The sequence below is a fragment of the Hyla sarda genome, chromosome 2, assembly GCF_029499605.1.
Source record: "Hyla sarda isolate aHylSar1 chromosome 2, aHylSar1.hap1, whole genome shotgun sequence".
Taxonomy (NCBI): domain Eukaryota; kingdom Metazoa; phylum Chordata; class Amphibia; order Anura; family Hylidae; genus Hyla; species Hyla sarda.
This window is the reverse complement of record NC_079190.1, coordinates 313,004,358-313,021,806: the sequence shown is the minus strand read 5'-3', so window position 1 is coordinate 313,021,806 and position 17,449 is coordinate 313,004,358. Positions and strand designations below refer to the sequence as shown.

General features: G+C 43.9%; 1 protein-coding gene across 13 annotated transcripts in view; it reads left to right on the top strand.

Moving 5' to 3' along the window:
• The window catches only part of DCAF6 (DDB1 and CUL4 associated factor 6), a 1,246,835-nt gene that overhangs the window by 234,817 nt on the left and 994,569 nt on the right, over positions 1-17,449 (top strand). The gene's annotated exons all lie outside the window — the stretch shown is intronic.

Genomic DNA, 17,449 nt, shown 5'->3' with positions numbered 1-17,449 from the left:
CGTAAAAGTCCAAACTATTAAAATATAATGTTATTGATCCCGTACGATGAACGGTGTGAACGTCAAAAAAATAATTAAAAAAAAGTGAAAAATTGCTGCTTTTTTTGTCACATTTTATTTTTCAAAAATGTATACAAAAATTAATAAAAGTTTTATATACACAAATGTGGTATCAATAAAAAGTACAGATCATGGCGCAAAAAATGAGTCCCCATACCGCTGCTTATACGCAAAAAATGAAAAGTTATGGTTATACTTATTTTGTTAAAAAGTAAAAAAAAATTTAAGCACAACAATAATAGAAAAGTATGTAATCATGGGTATCCTTTTAATCGTATTGACCCCCAGCGTGAAAAAAAAACTTCCAAAATTAGCTAAATTGCATTTTTCTTTTTAATTTCCCCCCGCAAATAGTATTTTTTTTGTTGCGCTTGTGCCATACATTTTATGGTAAAATGAGTGATGTTGTTACGCAGGACAACTGGTCGCGCAAAAAACAAGCCCTCATACTAGTCTGTGGAAGAAAATTTAAAAGAGTTACGATTTTTAGAAGATGAAGAGGAAAAAATGAAAATGCAAAAATTAAAATGGCCTGGATCTTGAGGTCAAAATGGGCTTGGTCATTAACCCCTTAACGACCAAGGACTTATATTTACGTATATTTACGTCCTTGACCGGCTCCCGCGATATAACCCTTTCCTTAATTAAAGTTCAAATCACCCCCCTTTTCCCATAAAAAAAACACACCATGTAAATAAAAATAAATATAAACATTTGTGGTATCGCCGCTTGCGTAAATGTCCGATCTATAAAAATAAATCATTAAATGGGCACTGTCATGAAATAAAAAAATTGATATGTTGTAGTACTTAAGTACTACAACATATCTCTAATATAGTTTAATTTAAAAAAGTGATTTTAAACCAGTTTAAAATCACTTTTAAATTCGGCCACTAGGGGTCGCTCTCCTAGTGGCCGAATGCATTCGGCAGTGACGTCACTACAGAATTTCGTCTCATTTGAGCCTGGCAAATGAGTCGAAATTCCAGTCACTGCGGTGCTCGCTCCCGCCTGTCAATCAAACAGGCGAGAGCGAGCACAGTGAAATCCAGGGCTGCGCATTGGCTCCCTGGACTCTCACACTGGCCGCCTCCCTGCTGCATATTCTCCCTGCAGCAGGGAGGCACATGGCTCTTACCTCTCCTTACAGCTGCGGCTCCAGTGGGGATACGCCGCCTCCTCTCTGCTCCTCGCAGCTGTGTCCTGTCATTACCGGGGGGAGCGCGTTATACGGAGAGGGGGGCGCCATTTACAGGAGGGCCCATCACACACTGAGCAACAAGCGTGTACCCGGCTTCCTGTCCTGCTCCTACACTCTGGTAACTCTCTCTATGGTTCTGGAGGACTTTCAATCCTCCAGAAACATAGAGACAGTTTACAGAGTGTACGGGCATGACAGGAAGCCGGGCACACGCTTGTTGCTTGCTACGGACCCCCGCTCATGCTCCGGCACAGGTGAGGGGGGGGTGATATTGGTCGGGGGATGGGTGTCTTCCAACACAGAGTGCCTCCAGTTGTTTCACCACTACAACTCCCAGCATGCCCTGACATCTATTTGCTGTCAGGGCATGCTGGGAGTTGTAGTGGTGAAACAGCTGGAGGCACCCTGTCAGGAGAACTAAGGGCGGAAGTCGGCCCCCAGCAGGCATCAGTGACGTGGTGCCTGCTAGGGAAGTCTGCCTGGTAGTGAGCACACTACCAGGCAGACAAAATTCCATTTTTAAGATAATAAAAAAAAAAATAAAGGCAGGGAGGAGGTTAGGGATAGATGGGCAATAGGCAGGGACAGAAAAAAAAAAAAAGAGGATGGTGGGAGCTACCCTTTAATTAAACCGCACGGTCAATGGCGTACGCGCCCAAAAATTCCAAAGTCCAAAATAATGTACTTTTGGTCACTTTTATATCGTGAAAAAAATGAATAAAAAGCTATCAAAAAGTCCGATCAAGGGGCGCATGTGCGCGGCTGAGTAGTGAGCTCCGTGCTGGCCGCTAACTTTTAGCCTCTTCTAGCGCCTAAATTGGCTCCCAAGCTCCGGAAACCTGACCTTACTATTGGGGGAACATGCCACGCTCCCAACAGAAGAAGAAGCAACACTCTACGCAGAGGATATCACAATCTATCCCTGATATCTTTCGCTACAACTCCCACTCCAAGATGGCGGTGTCCCGCTCGAGCTCCCAGCAGAGCATTCAGAGGAGGAGCAAATGGAGCAGACTGACCTCTCACCGGCGTCCATGTTCCGGAACATCCAACAAATGTTCCGGACTGAACTTTCTAAAGCAGTTGCGTATCTATCCTCTCAGACGCGGGATCTGGGTCAGAGGGTGGCGGACACCGAAGCTAGAGTGGAGGACATGGCGGAGGTGGTAAACACCAACCACAAGGACCTGGAGGATCACGCTGAAACTCGCGGACCTGGAAAATAGGTCACGCAGGGCTAATCTTCGGATCCGAGGACTACCGGAGGAACTGACTGACCTTACTAAGGTGATCACAGCACTCTTCTTCAAACTAGTCCCGCAGCTAGAGCCTGAAATGCTGCATTTTGACTGAATACATAGAGCTCTGGCGTGGCCCCGTACTGCGTACTTACCTCGAGACGTGGTGTTGAAGCTTCACTATCCGGAGGTGAGAGACATGATTTTGCAAGCTGCGCAAAATATTCAGCCCCTGTCTAGGGTACCCCCCTCTGTTCATGTTTACTCTGACTTGGCACCCTGCACCCTGGTCAGACGCAGGGATTTTAAGCCGATTACCCCCGCCCTGCAGCGTGAGGGGATTCGTTACAGGTGGGGATTTCTATTTTCCCTGGTATTTCAGCTGAACGACCGTACCTGCACTGTGCGCAACTAATTAGAGGCTAAAGAACTGCTACTACATGAGCGCATCGCACTGGTTGAGCAGCCTCCGCTTCAGCAATGACAGGGTCAAGTCGCGAAAGAGTGGACGATGGTGGGTCAGGATAAACACACCCCCAGACCGATTGCGGCTACTCCTCCGCCATCATGAACGCTTTAGAGATGGACATAGCAATTGCTCATCCCTGATTTAATTGGACTTGGAGTTCTTGCCTGAGGTGGGATGTTGGTTATGGTTCCTGAACTTTTATGGGATTTTCCACAACGGTTCCGGACTGTATGCTAACGAGGCTCCTGTGCGGCTGGCTTATTGCACTCTATCCCTGATCTGGGGACTCGAGAAGGATGACGGGCATTTGTTTCGGGATGTCTGACTTTCCTGATATGTTGTTTTGTTTTTGTTTTGGGTTGGTTCTTTTATGTCTGTTTGTCTGTTTTTTCTTTTAGATGGTACTATATGTCTTTACAAGTGGAGATTGTCTTATCACAGGAAGTGGTGGTGGCTAGTCCTCCCTGGTGGTATTTGATTATATCATGGGGGTGGGATCTTGGCATACTTTTATGGGATCATAATGGCTAAGATACTTTCACACAATGTACGTGGTTTCAACTCACCTATTAAGAGGAAAAAGGCATTGCAGGATTACTTGAAACATAGTCCCGAACTGCTTTGTGTGCAAGAGACACATTTTTCACAATCATCCAGACCCTCCTTCTTTCATAGGATGTACACTAGACAATATTGTGCAACATTTGTCTCTAAATGCAGGGGTGTGATGGTGCTGCTACATAATGCCTTTCCGTTTACGGTAACCCACGAAATGATAGATGTGGAGGGCCGTTATGTTCTTTTATTAGGGACTCTTTATGATAAGATGTTATGTGATATTAATACATATGCGCCCACTGATGCACCCTTGACGTTTTTCAGTAAGATGTGTGATTTACTTGGCTCACTGACCTTCGACTTTTTGATTTGGGCGGGTGATTTTAATTTGGTGTATAATGCCACCCTTGATAGATCAAACCAAGCCCCACTTCGGAGGTCAGGGAGTCAGCAGCGATGCTTGTCCCGTTTATTTACTGAGAATAACTTGGCAGATGCATGGAGGGAGTATAATGGCTCATCGAGAGGCTACACATTCTATTCTACTGCTCATCATCATTACACTAGAATAGACTGGGTTCTGACTTTGACAAGAAACCTGCCATGCTTGGCATATGCACAACATATACCATCGGCGTGGTCTGATCACGACATGGTTTGTGCCCTGTTTAATTTAGCACTCCCCCCCCCCCCCCCACTTATCCATTTAGATGGCGCTTACATGAAGCGTTATTAATTATGGCTCAGCTGGGGGAGCGTGTGGAGGATGATATTAAAACTTATTTTGAGCAGAATGTGGGTGCTGATAGCTCACCAGCGTGGACTTGGCTTGCTCATAAGTCCTATCTTAGGGGTCGATTGATCTCCCTATCTACGGGGCTTAAGTGGGACCGGTCGCAGGCACAACTCACTTTAGAAGCTAAACTGCACAGGTTAACGTATACACACCAGCAGGACCCTACATTGTTTCTTTATAACTCGATCAGGGAGACCCGGGCACAGCTGGATGCAATTCTATCCACCAAGGTTGAGAAAGCGATTCGGTGGATGAAAGCTACCTATTATAAATATGCCAATAAGCCGGATAAGCTATTGGCTATGATGGTCAAAAAAACAACTTCATTCAATAGGGTTCATTGTATACAGCTGAGTCCTGGTCTACAATCCTCACACCCACATAGGATTTACCAAACCTTTTGTGATTATTATTCACGCTTATATGCAGCCCCATCCTTGTCTCCTAACTCTTCTGTTTCTGTTTCTTCATTTTTATCTACTGTTACATTACCTACTTTGTCGTCCGAGGCCAGAGAGACAATGAATGCACCGTTCACCCCGGAGGAGGTGTTGGATGCTATCTCCTGACTGAAATCAGGGAAAGCCCCAGGACCTGATGGTTTCACGGCTGCCTATTATAAAAAGTTTGCCCCGTTGCTAACCCCACACTTAGTGTCTTTCTACAATTCCCTGACTGGGGACGATCCACTCCCTCAGGAATTTTTAAATGCAATGATCACAGTGATCCCGAAGCCTAAAAAGGACCCCCTCATTGTCTCTAACTATAGGGCAATATCGCTGTTGAATATTGATTCAAAGTTACTGGCGTCAGTACTGGTCTCCAGAATTAATTCCTGCATTCATGGTTTGATAAATCAAGACCAGGTCGGATTTGTCCCAGGGCGTCAAGCCCCGGACAACATATGAAAAGTGACCAATCAGATACAATGGGCTAACTCAACCTCGACAGCCTTTGACAGTGTCTCATGGCCATACCTGTTTGCACTGCTGTTGAAATTTGGCTTTTCAGGTTCCTTTATCAATATACTTAGGAAACTATATTCATCCCCTACAGCGTTCCTAGAATTAGCTTCTACATCTCCTAACCCCATTAGGATTGGTCGGGGTACAAGACAGGGCTGTCCCTTGTCGCCTGCTCTATTTGCGCTGGTTATGGAACCCTTAGCTCAGCTGATACGGGACAGCCCTGATATTTCAGGCACCATGATAGGCTCCTCGATATATAAGGTGAAATTTGTTTGCTGATGACATCTTATTGACACTTACCAACCCTATAGTCTCCCTCCCTAACCTGTTTAGGCTTCTTGATGAATTCGCTGTGCATTCCGGGCTGAGGGTCAATGTTGCTAAATCAGAAATACTTTATTGCAATGTCCCAGCCCTCAGTAGACTTAGTATAACCCAGACGTTCGGTTTTAGGGACCACCGCAGCTTTGAACTATCTGGGTATTAAACTGACGTCTTCTATTCCACGGCTTTATAGCCTCAACTACATTCCGCTGTACCGTGAAATACGGGAGGACCTGTCTAGGTGGGATTACCCATATGTTTCGTGGCTGGGCAGAATAAATGTGGTCAAAATGGTGATCTTACCTAAGTTGCTGTATTTATTCTGTTCCTTACCAATTGCAATTGTCAAGACTGATCTGCTGAACATTCAACGGGATGTGTTTAAATTCATATGGGCCCGTAGAACACCTAGGATATCTCGTGCTACTATGCATTTTCACAAAAGGAAGGGAGGACTTTCTGTCCCCCACTTTCTTAAATATTACTACGCAGCTAGACTGGCCCAGTTAGCATTAGTTAACGCGAGATCCCAAGCACCGAGGTGGACTAGGTTAGAGAATGCCTTACTCTACCCCTTTACATATGAGGCCTTGATGTGGACAACTCTCCCGATATCCAAGCTGGTTCCTAAGTCGGCATTGATAGCACTCCAGGCATTGTCTCTCTGGCGTTGTGTGCGGTTCAAGTTCACCCTCCAATCATCTCCTTCTCCACTAACCCCCTTTCTTTCTAACCCTCTTTTTCCGCCTGGACTCTCTGTTTCCTCTTATAGATGGTGGATAGTGTGGGGACTGTGACTTTTTGAGTACACCTGCCAAGATTGATGTGAAACGTATTTATGAGTCTGAATCAAAAAGATTGATTTCTCTTGAGCTACATTTGGCTCTATTGAGCAATTATTATAAACAACAAATGATTCCGAGAGGGCTTCGCCCACATTTGAGACCTAATTTGTTTCCACGTAATGATGAGTTTTGCAAACGCTTTGAAGGACTAACCAACAAATATTCATTTGATTTGATATTACTGAATGTAGAATTCCTACAAAAAGAGATTGAGATGGTAAAAGAGAGGGTTGCTACAAGTGACGTGAAATTATCTGAAATATTATCTGCTGAAGAATACAGTGTATTTAAGGAACGTACTAACAACAATTTGGAAAGATTTCATACAGAACAGCAGGAATCCAAGAGGCAGAAATGGCGTAGAGATGAAGATGATTACAAAATGGATCAAGTATATGCATGGAAATCCAATGGAAAACAAGACAGACAAAAGGGACATCCGGTCACCAAGAAGGTACCTCCACAGAAACCTAATATGAAGAAGTCTAATGTGCCTTTTTTTAGGACTGGACAATTTGACACCAACTGGCGAAGGCGCATCAGAAGGGGCAGGCATAACAGAAGGGGCAGGCGTAACAGAAGACAAATGCCCAACCCGCAGTGTGAAGGCCAACAAGTCAGGGAACAAGGACAGTCGCAGCTAGTGGTAAATATTTCGAAATACCCATTGACGCCGGATGAAAATAGAGTGTTAAATAAGGGGTTATCTTTTTGTCCCAATACAGAGCCAGATTGGCTACTGTTAGATGTGGATCTCTTTCGCTTCTTTAGAAGCATAAAACTATAAATATTGTTTCACAATATGTCAAAATCCGGAACAACCAATGAGAGCACACAAATTAGTGGGATAAGTGTAAATAATGAATTACGTCTTAAGGACTGGGGTCTTTTTTATTAAAAGTGATTTTACCCCCCCTGTGGTATCACATGAGGTGGACACATTTATCTCATTGTTTGAGAAGGATCTACAAAAATTCAGAAATTACTTACAAGAGGGAAAGAGACAGCACAATCTCACTGCGACAAAAAAGCATTGCAAAACCTTGAACATAATGACCAGATCATGATCAAACCTGCCGATAAGGGGCGAGCTCTGGTCATTATGGACAAGAAGGCTTACATTGAGGAAATACTGAACCAGGTAAATGATACTGAGGTGTATACTCCATATTCATGTGATCCTGTACATATGGTTAATAAGAGGTTGAAAACATTAGTAGACAATGCATATGCAACAGATATCATTGACAAAGACCTACATGATTTCCTATTACCCAGTCATCCTAAGACACCACTTATTTACATATTAACTAAGATCCACAAAAGATTGGACAAACCCCCAGGACGCCCCTCAGCCATCTTTGTGGATAAGGTATTTAGGAGATATGCGGTTGAGACTGATTCTTATATCAGAGATACCACAGATTTCCTGAATAAGATTAAAAGAGGTACAGTTACCTCTAGGTGCCCTGTTGGTTTCTTTTGATGTAGTATCACTGTATACCTGCATAGATCATGCTAGAGGACTCAATCGGTGAGAAAAGCACTTGACAACTCCCTATACAGTTTTGAAGCAAGAGAATTTTTGTTGGGACTAGTGGAAATCATCCTAACATGCAATTATTTCTGGTTTAATGAAGTATTCTATGTACAAAAAAGAGGGACCACTATGGGTTCGAATATGGCGCCAACCTACGCCAATATGGTAATGGAAGATCTTGAGGTCAGTGTCATCTATGTATCCCACCATTTTGAGAAGGTTCTCAAATGGTGGAGATACATAGATGACATTTTTGTCATTTGGACAGGTTCTGTGACTGAACTGACTGATTTCTTTCATTTCTTTAATAACATTGATCGTGATATCAAATTCACGATGGTGTCGTCAGAGGAGGGGATCCAATTTAAGCGAGCGGTACACAGTGGGTGATCGGAGGCTGGAAACTGTAATACACTTATATAACACTTATTTGAGATACACTGTACACTGAAGATATATGTTTATGTCTGTGTTATATTGTCTTGATTATCAGATATAGCACTGTGATATTCTTTGTTTACATGGGTGATCACACACCTGAAAGCAGATATAAAGGACAGAAGTTCACTTAGCCTTTACATTGTGTGTCTGTGTGTGCCACACTAAGCATGGACATCAGAAAGAGGATAAGAGAACTGTCTAAGGACTTGAGAACAAAAATTGTGGAAAAATATCAACAATCTAAAGGTTACAAGTCCATCTCCAGAGATCTATACTTGCCTTTGTCCACAGTGCGCAACATTATCAAGAAGTTTGCAACCCATGGCACTGTAGCTAATCTCCCTGGGCGTGGACAGAAGAGCAAAATTTATGAAAGGTGGCAATGCAGGATAGTCCGGATGGTGGGTAAGCCCAAAACTAGTTCCAAAGATATTCAAGCTGTCCTGCAGGCTCAAGGAGCATTAGTGTCAGCACGAACTATCAGTCAACATTTAACCCCTTAAGGACACAGCCCATTTTCACCTCTAGGACGCAGCCCTTTTTTGCACATCTGACCACTGTCATTTTAAACATTAATAACTCTGGAATGCTTTTACTTATCAATCTGATTCCGAGATTGTTTTTTCGTGACATATTCTACTTTAACATAGTGGTAAATTTTTGTGGTAACTTGTATCCTTTCTTGATGACAAATCCCCAAATTTGATGAAAAAATTGAAAATTTTGCATTTTTCTAACTTTGAGGCTCTCTGTTTGTAAGGAAAATGGATATTCCAAATATATTTTTTTGGGATTCACATATAAAATATGTCTACTTTATATTTTCATCATAAAATTGACATGTTTTTACTATTGGAAGACATCAGAGGGCTTCAAAGTTCAGCAGCAATTTTACAATTTTTCACAAAATTTTCAAACTCGCTATTTTTAATGGACCAGTTCAGGTTTGAAGTGGATTTGAGGGTCTTCATATTAGAAATACCCCATAAATGACCCCATTACAAAAACTGCACCCCCCAAAGTATTCAAAATGACATTCAGTAAGTGATTTAACCCTTTAGCTGTTTCACAGGAAAAGCAGCAAAGTGAAGGAGAAAATTCAAAATCTTCATTTTTTACACTTGCATGTTCTTGTAGACCCAATTTTTGAATTTTTACAAGGGGTAAAAGAATAAAATTTATACTTCAATTTGTAGCCCAATTTCTCTCGAGTAAGCACATACCTCATATGTCTATGTAAATTGTTCGGCGGGCGCAGTAGAGGGCTCAGAAGTGAAGGAGCGACAAGGGGATTTTGGAGAGTACGTTTTTCTGAAATGGTTTTTAGGGGGCATGTTGCATTTAGGAAGCCCCTATGGTGCCAAAACAGCAAAAAAAAAAAAAAAACATGGCATACCATTTTGGAAACCAGACCCCTTGAGGAACGTAACAAGGAATTAAGTGAACCTTAATACCCCACAGGTGTTTCATGACTTTTGCATATGTAAAAAAAAAAAAATAATAATTTTAACTAAAATGTGTGTTTCCCCCCAAATTTCACATTTTTGCAACGGTTAATAACAGAAAATACCCCCCAAAATTTGTAACCCCATCTCTTCTGAGTATGGAGGTACCCCATAAATTGACCTGAGGTGCACTACGGGCGAACTACAATGCTCAGAAGAGAAGGAGTCATATTTGGCTTTTTGAGAGCAAATTTTGCTCGGGGGGCATGTCGCATTTAGGAAACCCCTATGGTGCCAGGACAGCAAAAAAAAAAACCACATGGAATACCATTTTGGAAACTAGACCCCTTGAGGAACGTAACCAGGGATAAAGTGAACCTTAATACCCCACAGGTGTTTCACAACTTTTGCATATGTAAAAAAAAAAAATGTTTTTTTACCAAAAATGCTTGGTTTAGCAAAAATTTTACATTTAAAAAAAAGGTAATAGCAGAAAATACCCCCCAAAATTTGAAGCCCAATTTCTCCCGATTCAGAAAACACCCAATATGGGGATGAAAAGTGCTCTGCTGGCGCACTACAGGTCTCAGGAGAGAAGGAGTCACATTTGGCTTTTTGGAAGCAAATTTTGCTCTGGGGGCATGCTGCATTTAGGAAGCCCCTATGGTGCCAGGACAGAAAAAAAAAACACATGGCATACCATTTTGGAAACTAGACCCCTTGGGGAACGTAACAAGGGGTAAAGTGAACCTTAATACCCCACAGGTGTTTCACGACTTTTGCATATGTAAAAAAAAATATATATTTTTTACATTAAAATGCTTGTTTTCCCCCAAATTTGACATTTTGCAGAAAATACCCCCCAAAATTTGTAACTCCATCTCTTCTGAGTATGGAAATGCCCCATAAGTGGACGTGAAGTGCACTGGAGGCGAACTACAATGCTCAGAAGAGAAGAAACATCATTGAGCTTTTGGAGAGAGAATTTGGCCATGTGCATTTCCAAAGCCCCCCGTGGTGCCAGAACAGTGGACCCCCCCACATGTGACCCCATTTTTAAAACTACACCCCTCACGGAAGGTAATAAGGGGTGCAGGGAGAATTTACACCCCACTGGCATTTGACGGATCTTTGGAACAGTGGGCTGTGCAAATTAAAAATTTTATTTTTCATTTTCACAGACCCCTGTTTCAAAGATCTGTCAGACACCTGTGGGGTGTAAATGCTCACTGTACCCCTTATTACATTGCGTGAGGGGTGTAGTTTCCAAAATGGGGTCACATGTGGGTATTTATTGTTTTGCACTTATGTCAGAACCGCTGTAAAATCATCCACCCCTGTGCAAATCACCAATTTAGACCTCAAATTTACATGGTGCACTCTCCCTTCTGAGCCTTGTTGTGCGTCCCCAGAACACTTTGCGTCCACATATGGGGTATCTCCGTACTCAGGAGAAATTGCGTTACAAATTTTGGAGGCTTTTTTTCTTTTACCGCTTGTGAAATTTTAAAGTATGGGGCAACACCAGTATGTTAGTGTACAAAAATGTTTTTTTTTACACTAACATGCTGGTGTAGACCCCAACTTTACCTTTTCATAAGGAGTAAAAGGAGAAAAAGTCCCCCAAAATTTGTTAGGCAATTTCTCCCGAGTACGGCGATACCCCATATGTGGCCCTAAACTGTTGCCTTGAAATACGACAGGGCTCCAAAGTGAGAGCACCATGCGCATTTGAGGCCTAAATTAGGGATTTACATAGGGGTATTCTACACCAGTGATTCCCAAACAGGGTGCCTCCAGCTGTTGCTAACCTCCCAGCATGCTTGGACAGTCAATGGCTGTCCGGAAATGCTGGGAGTTTTTGTTTTGCAACAGCTGGAGGCTCCGTTTTGGAAACACTGCTGTAGGATACGTTTTTCATTTTTATTGGGGGGGAGGGGGGGGTGGTAGGGGGGGGGGGCAGTGTACGGGTGTATATGTAGTGTTTTACTCTTTATTTTATGTTAGTGTAGTGTAGTGTTTTTAGGTTACATTCACACTGACGGCGGATTACACTGAGTCTCCCGCTACTAGTTTGAGCTGCGGCTGCAGCTCAAACTTGAAGCAGGGAATTCCCTGTAATCCAGTGTGAATGTAACCTGTACATTCACATGGGAGGGGGGGGGCAAAACTACAACTCCCAGCATGCACTGACAGAACGTGCATGCTGGGAGTTGTATTTTTGCAACAGCTGGAGGCACACTGGTTGGAAAATACTGAGTTAGATAATAGAACCTATTACCTAACTCGGTATTTCCCAACCAGTGTGCCTCCAGCTGTTGCAGAACTACAACTCTCAGCATGTACTGATTGCCAAAAAGAATGCTGGGAGATGTAGTTATGCAACAGCTGGAGGCACGCAAGTACAACTCCCAGCATGCCGAGACAGCCATTTGCTGTTCCTGAATGCTGGGAGTTGTAGTATTGCAAGATTTAGAGGGGTTCAGGCTAGAGATCACTGATAGTGGTCTATAAACTGTGACCCTCCAGGTGTTGCAAAACTACAACTCCCAGCATGCCCAGACAGCAAACTGCTGTCTGGGCATGCTGGGAGTTGTAGTTTTGTAACATCTGGAGGACTACAGTTTAGAGACCACTGTCAGTGATCTCTAGCCTGAACCCCTCTAAATCTTTCAAAACTACAACTCCCAGCATGCCAACACAGCAAACAGCTGTCAAGACATGGTGGGAGTTGTAGTTTTGCAACATCTGGAGGGCCACAGTTTAGAGACCACTCTCCAAACTGTCGCCCTGCAGATGTTGCTAGGCAACAGACTCCCGGACACGCAGCACCATACTCACCTCCACCGCCGCCATGATCACAGCCGCCGGGTAAGTGACTGCAGCCGCCGCTACTACACGGTTCCCCCCGCTGTGCCCAGACACCGATGGGTGGGCATAGCGGGGGGGAACCGAACTTTAACCCCCCCGCCCCCAGTCTGCTATTGGTCGGTCGCTTCGACGATCAATAGCAGGGATAGGAGGGGTGGCAACCCTGCCACCTCACTCCTATCTCTTCAAGGGGGGATCGAGGGTGTCTTGGACTCCCTCGATCCCTCTTATTTTATTGTGGCGCCGCCGTTGATGGGCAGGGGGTGAGCGCTCCCCCTGCAAACACCATAGATGCCGTGATCAGAACTGATCACAGCATCTATGGGGTTAATGCTGCCGGGACCGGCGCGATCGTGGCCCCGGCAGCTGCCGTGGGACTCCGGCTGTGATTGACAGCTGAGTCCCACCCGTGATCTCCTACGCTGTCCGCGGCAGAGCAGGAGATCGCTTGGACGTATGCATACGTCCATTTGCGCGAACGTGTAGTTCGCATGGACGTATGCATACGTCCAATAGCGGGAAGGGGTTAAATTAAATGAAGCGCTATGGCAAGAGACCCAGGAGGACCCCACTGCTGATACAGAGACATAAAAAAGCAAGACTAGATTTTGCCAAAATGAACTTGAGTAAGCCGAAATCCTTCTGGAGAAACGTCTTGTAGACAGATGAGACCATGATAGAACTTTTTCATAAAGCACATCATTCTACTGTTTACTGAAAATTGAATGAGGCCAACAAAGTAAAGAACACAGTACCTACAGTGAAATATGGTGGAGGTTCAATTATGTTTTGGGGTTGTTTTCCTGCCTCTGGCACTGGGTACCTTGAATGTGTGCAAGGCATCATGAAATCTAAGGATTACCAACGAATTTTGGGTCGCACTGTACAGCCCAGTGTTAGAAAGCTGGGTTTGCGAGGACTTGGTTCTTCCAGCAGGACAATGACCCCAAACATACGTCAAAAAGCACCCATAAATGGATGGCAAGAAAGCACTGGAGAGTTCTGAAGTGACCAGCAATGAGTCCATATCTAAATCCCATTGAACACCTGTGGAGAGATCTTAAAATTGCTGTTGGGAAAAGGCGCCCTTCCAATAAGAGAGACCTAGAGCAGTTTGCAGAGGAAGTCCAACATTCCGGCTAAGTGGTGTAAGAAGATTATTGATGGTTATAGGAAGCGACTGAATCCAGTTATTTTTTCCAAAGGGTGTGCAACCAAATATTAAGTTAAGGGTGCCAATAATTTTGCCCAGACCATTTTTGGAGTTTGGTGTGACATTATGTCCAATTTTTTCCTCCCTTTTTTGGTTTAGTTCCAGTACACACAAAGGTAATAAACATGTGTATAGCAAAACATGTGTTATTGCAATCCTTTTCTGTGAGAAATACTTCATTTTCTTGAAAAATTTCAGGGGTGCCAACATTTATGGCCATGACTGTACCTCTTCAACAGTGATGTTGGGAGCTGTTATAATCTCTCTTTGATCTTGTGTAAGAGATGGTAGTGTCAGAGAATCTAAAAATTTAGAAAAAGCTTATGAAGATGGATGCACTGCACTAGGGTCCGTATCTAAATTGTACAATTAAGAGTAAATATCTCTAAATCTACTCGCTATGTAAGTTGGAGAAACTAACTTACCCTTTTCATCTGCAGTCCACAAAAATGTGATCTATGATTTCAAGTGCCTATTCTTTAATCTAGCTGCTAGGAGCTTTCCGGCCTTATTACTGAAAGTGTAGTGTGTTGCTCCCCTGTTCTGTAGATGGCGGTCATGGGCTATAAACATGTCTCAGCTTTTGCTGCAACCCTACTAATTCATCCCCTCGTCCTTTCTCCTGTTGAGCCTTATTGAGAAGTTCCAGTTCTTTGGTTTTTTAAATAAGATCATTAATTTCCGCCAAGCTATCTTTTTTCAGTCAATTCCCAAACTTGACAAAGGTACCTCTGATAAATGCTTTCTGGGCATTCCACAAGGTAGCGGCTTCAACTTTTCCATTATCATTTGTTAAAAAATACTCTACTAAGTCCTTCTTAATGGCCCTTGAGTGGACCGGATAGTTAAGGAGGAAAAAATTTGTACGCCACAAATATGTCAAAGGTTCATTTGTAGATTCAGCAAGAGAGATGGTCACAGGGGCATGTTCTGACAAAGTGACCTGTAAGAGAGTAGACTGTTTAACCGCTAATTGCGTACCTCTATCTACCAGGAAGGAATCAATGCAGGAGTAACTATTGTGTACGTGTGAATGAAAGGAGAAATCTCTTTCATTGCTATGAATAGCCCTCCAAACGTCAGACAAATTATTTGAATTGAATTGATCTCAGTCATTACTCCCCTAGTTTCTTCCTTTAGTGAGGTTGAACTATATGAGAGAACCGTGGATGTTCTATGCGATAGGAGTATTCTGCTTAAATTTTGGTTTCCTGAGTGCAGAGCACATCACACCTCAACCTTTTGGCCTAAGACCACATATGTGTCTCTTATTGGGACTATTGAGATTATTTACGTTTAGCGATGCTAATGTCAGTACCATACTACCTCAAGTAAGTAGCAGTGAGCAGCATCCTCACCATGGTTTGAAGAGTAGAACACACTGTACATATTGTAAAAAATACAGCACCTCAAAAAAGGGACATAAAACAAAGGAACAAAAACCACAAATGCAAAAAAAAAAAAAAAAAAAATGCAAACTCTAGCAGGTAAGCTATTTCTTTTGGGTCTTGGGGCATCCCAGATTGAGTATGATGCCCTAACATTAGGGGGCATTGGTTAGAGCAAACAAACAAAGACAACCAATATATTTTGCCATAACTGAACCAGCCTTATTTTTTGGTCAGCCTTTACCTATTTATTTTAAGCAGAAAGGAGACGATATTTTAAGCAGAAAGGACACGGAGGTGGTGGCATCCCGGAGCAGCGGCGGCAGGAGGAAGAGCGGCGGCCGGAAAGTGCGGCTGAGAAGGCTGCAGTGAAGATCGCGATAAGTGATCTTCACTGTGGCCTTCTAAAAGCTGCAAAACTACAACTCCCAGCATGCCCACACAGCCAAAGGCTGTCTGGGCATGCTGGGAGTTGTAGTTTTGCAACATCTGGAGGGTCACAGTTTGGAGACCACTGTGTAGTGGTCTCTAAACTGTGGTCCTCCAGATGTTGCAAAACTACAACTCCCAGCATGCACTGACTGTCTGGGCATGCTGGGAGTTGTAGTTTTGCAACATCTGAAGTGGCACAGTTTGGAGACCACTATATGGTGGTCTCCAAACTGTAGCCCTCCAGATGTTGCAAAACTACAACTCCCAGCATGCCCAGACAGTCAGGGATGCTGGGCGTGTAGTTCTGCAATATCTGGCCCTTCAGATGTTGCAGAACTACAACTCCCAGCATGCCTGGACAGTCTGGGCATGCTTGGAGTTGTAGTTTTGCAACATCTGGAGGGCTACAGTTTGGAGGCCACTGTTCTTCCCCAGTTGTTGCATAACTACAACTCCTAGCATGGCCAGACTGTCCAGGCATGCTGGGAGTTGTAGTTCTGCAACATCTGAAGGGCCAGATATTGCAGAACTACACACCCAGCATCCCTGACTGTACGGGCGTGCTGGGAATTGTAGTATTGCAACAGCTGTAGGCACACTGGTTGGGAAACACTACAGTCTACAGTCTGTTTCCTAACTCAGTGATTCCAACCCGTGTGCCTCCAGCTGTTGCAAAACTACAACTCCCAGAGTGCACTGACAGACCGTACATGCTGGGAGTTGTAGTATTGCAACAGCTGGAGGCACATGGGTTGGAATCACTGAGCTAGAGTCTGTTTTCTAACTCAGTGGTTCCCCACCAGTGTGCCTACAGCTGTTGTAAAACTACAACTCCCAGCATGTACGGTCTGTCAGTGCATTCTGGGAGTTGTCATTTTGCCACAGCTGAAGGTTTGGGGTGCCCCCCCCCCCCCCCTTGGGGTGCCCCCCCACCCCCCCCATGTGAATGTACAGGGTACATTCACACGGGCGGGTTTACAGTGGGTTTCCTTCAAGGAAACTTACTGTGAACCCCTGCCTGTGTGAATGTACCCTAAAAACACTACACTACACTAACAAATAATAAAAAGTAAAACACTACACATACACCCCCTTACACGTCGCCCCCCCCCCCCCCCAATAAAAATGAAAAACGTCTCATACGGCAGTGTTGCCTAAACGGCGCCTCCAGCTGTGGCAAAACCACAACTCCCAGTGTTGCCAGACAGCCATAGACTGTCCTGGCAGGCTGGGAGTCTTGCAACAGCTGGAGGCACCCTGTGGGAAACACTGCTCTAGGGTTTTGGTGGAGACAAGCCCCATCCTTGTAACTGGGTCCACCCCTACTGCAAATTCCTTATTCAGGCCTCAAATGCGCATGGCGCTCTCTCACTTCAGAGCCACATATGGGGTATCTCTGTACTCAGGAAAAATTGCCTTACAAATTTTGGGGGGATTTTTCTCCCATTACCCTTTGTAGAAATGGTAAATTTGGGGGAAAAACCTACACTTTAGTGAAAATTCTTTTTTTTTTCATTTACACATCCGAATTTAACGAAAAGTCTTCAAACACCTGTGGGGTGTTAAGGCTCACCGGACCCCTTGTTACGTGCCTTGAGGGGTGTAGTTTCCAAAATGGTATGCCATGTGTTTTTTTTTTTTGCTGTTCTGACACCATGGG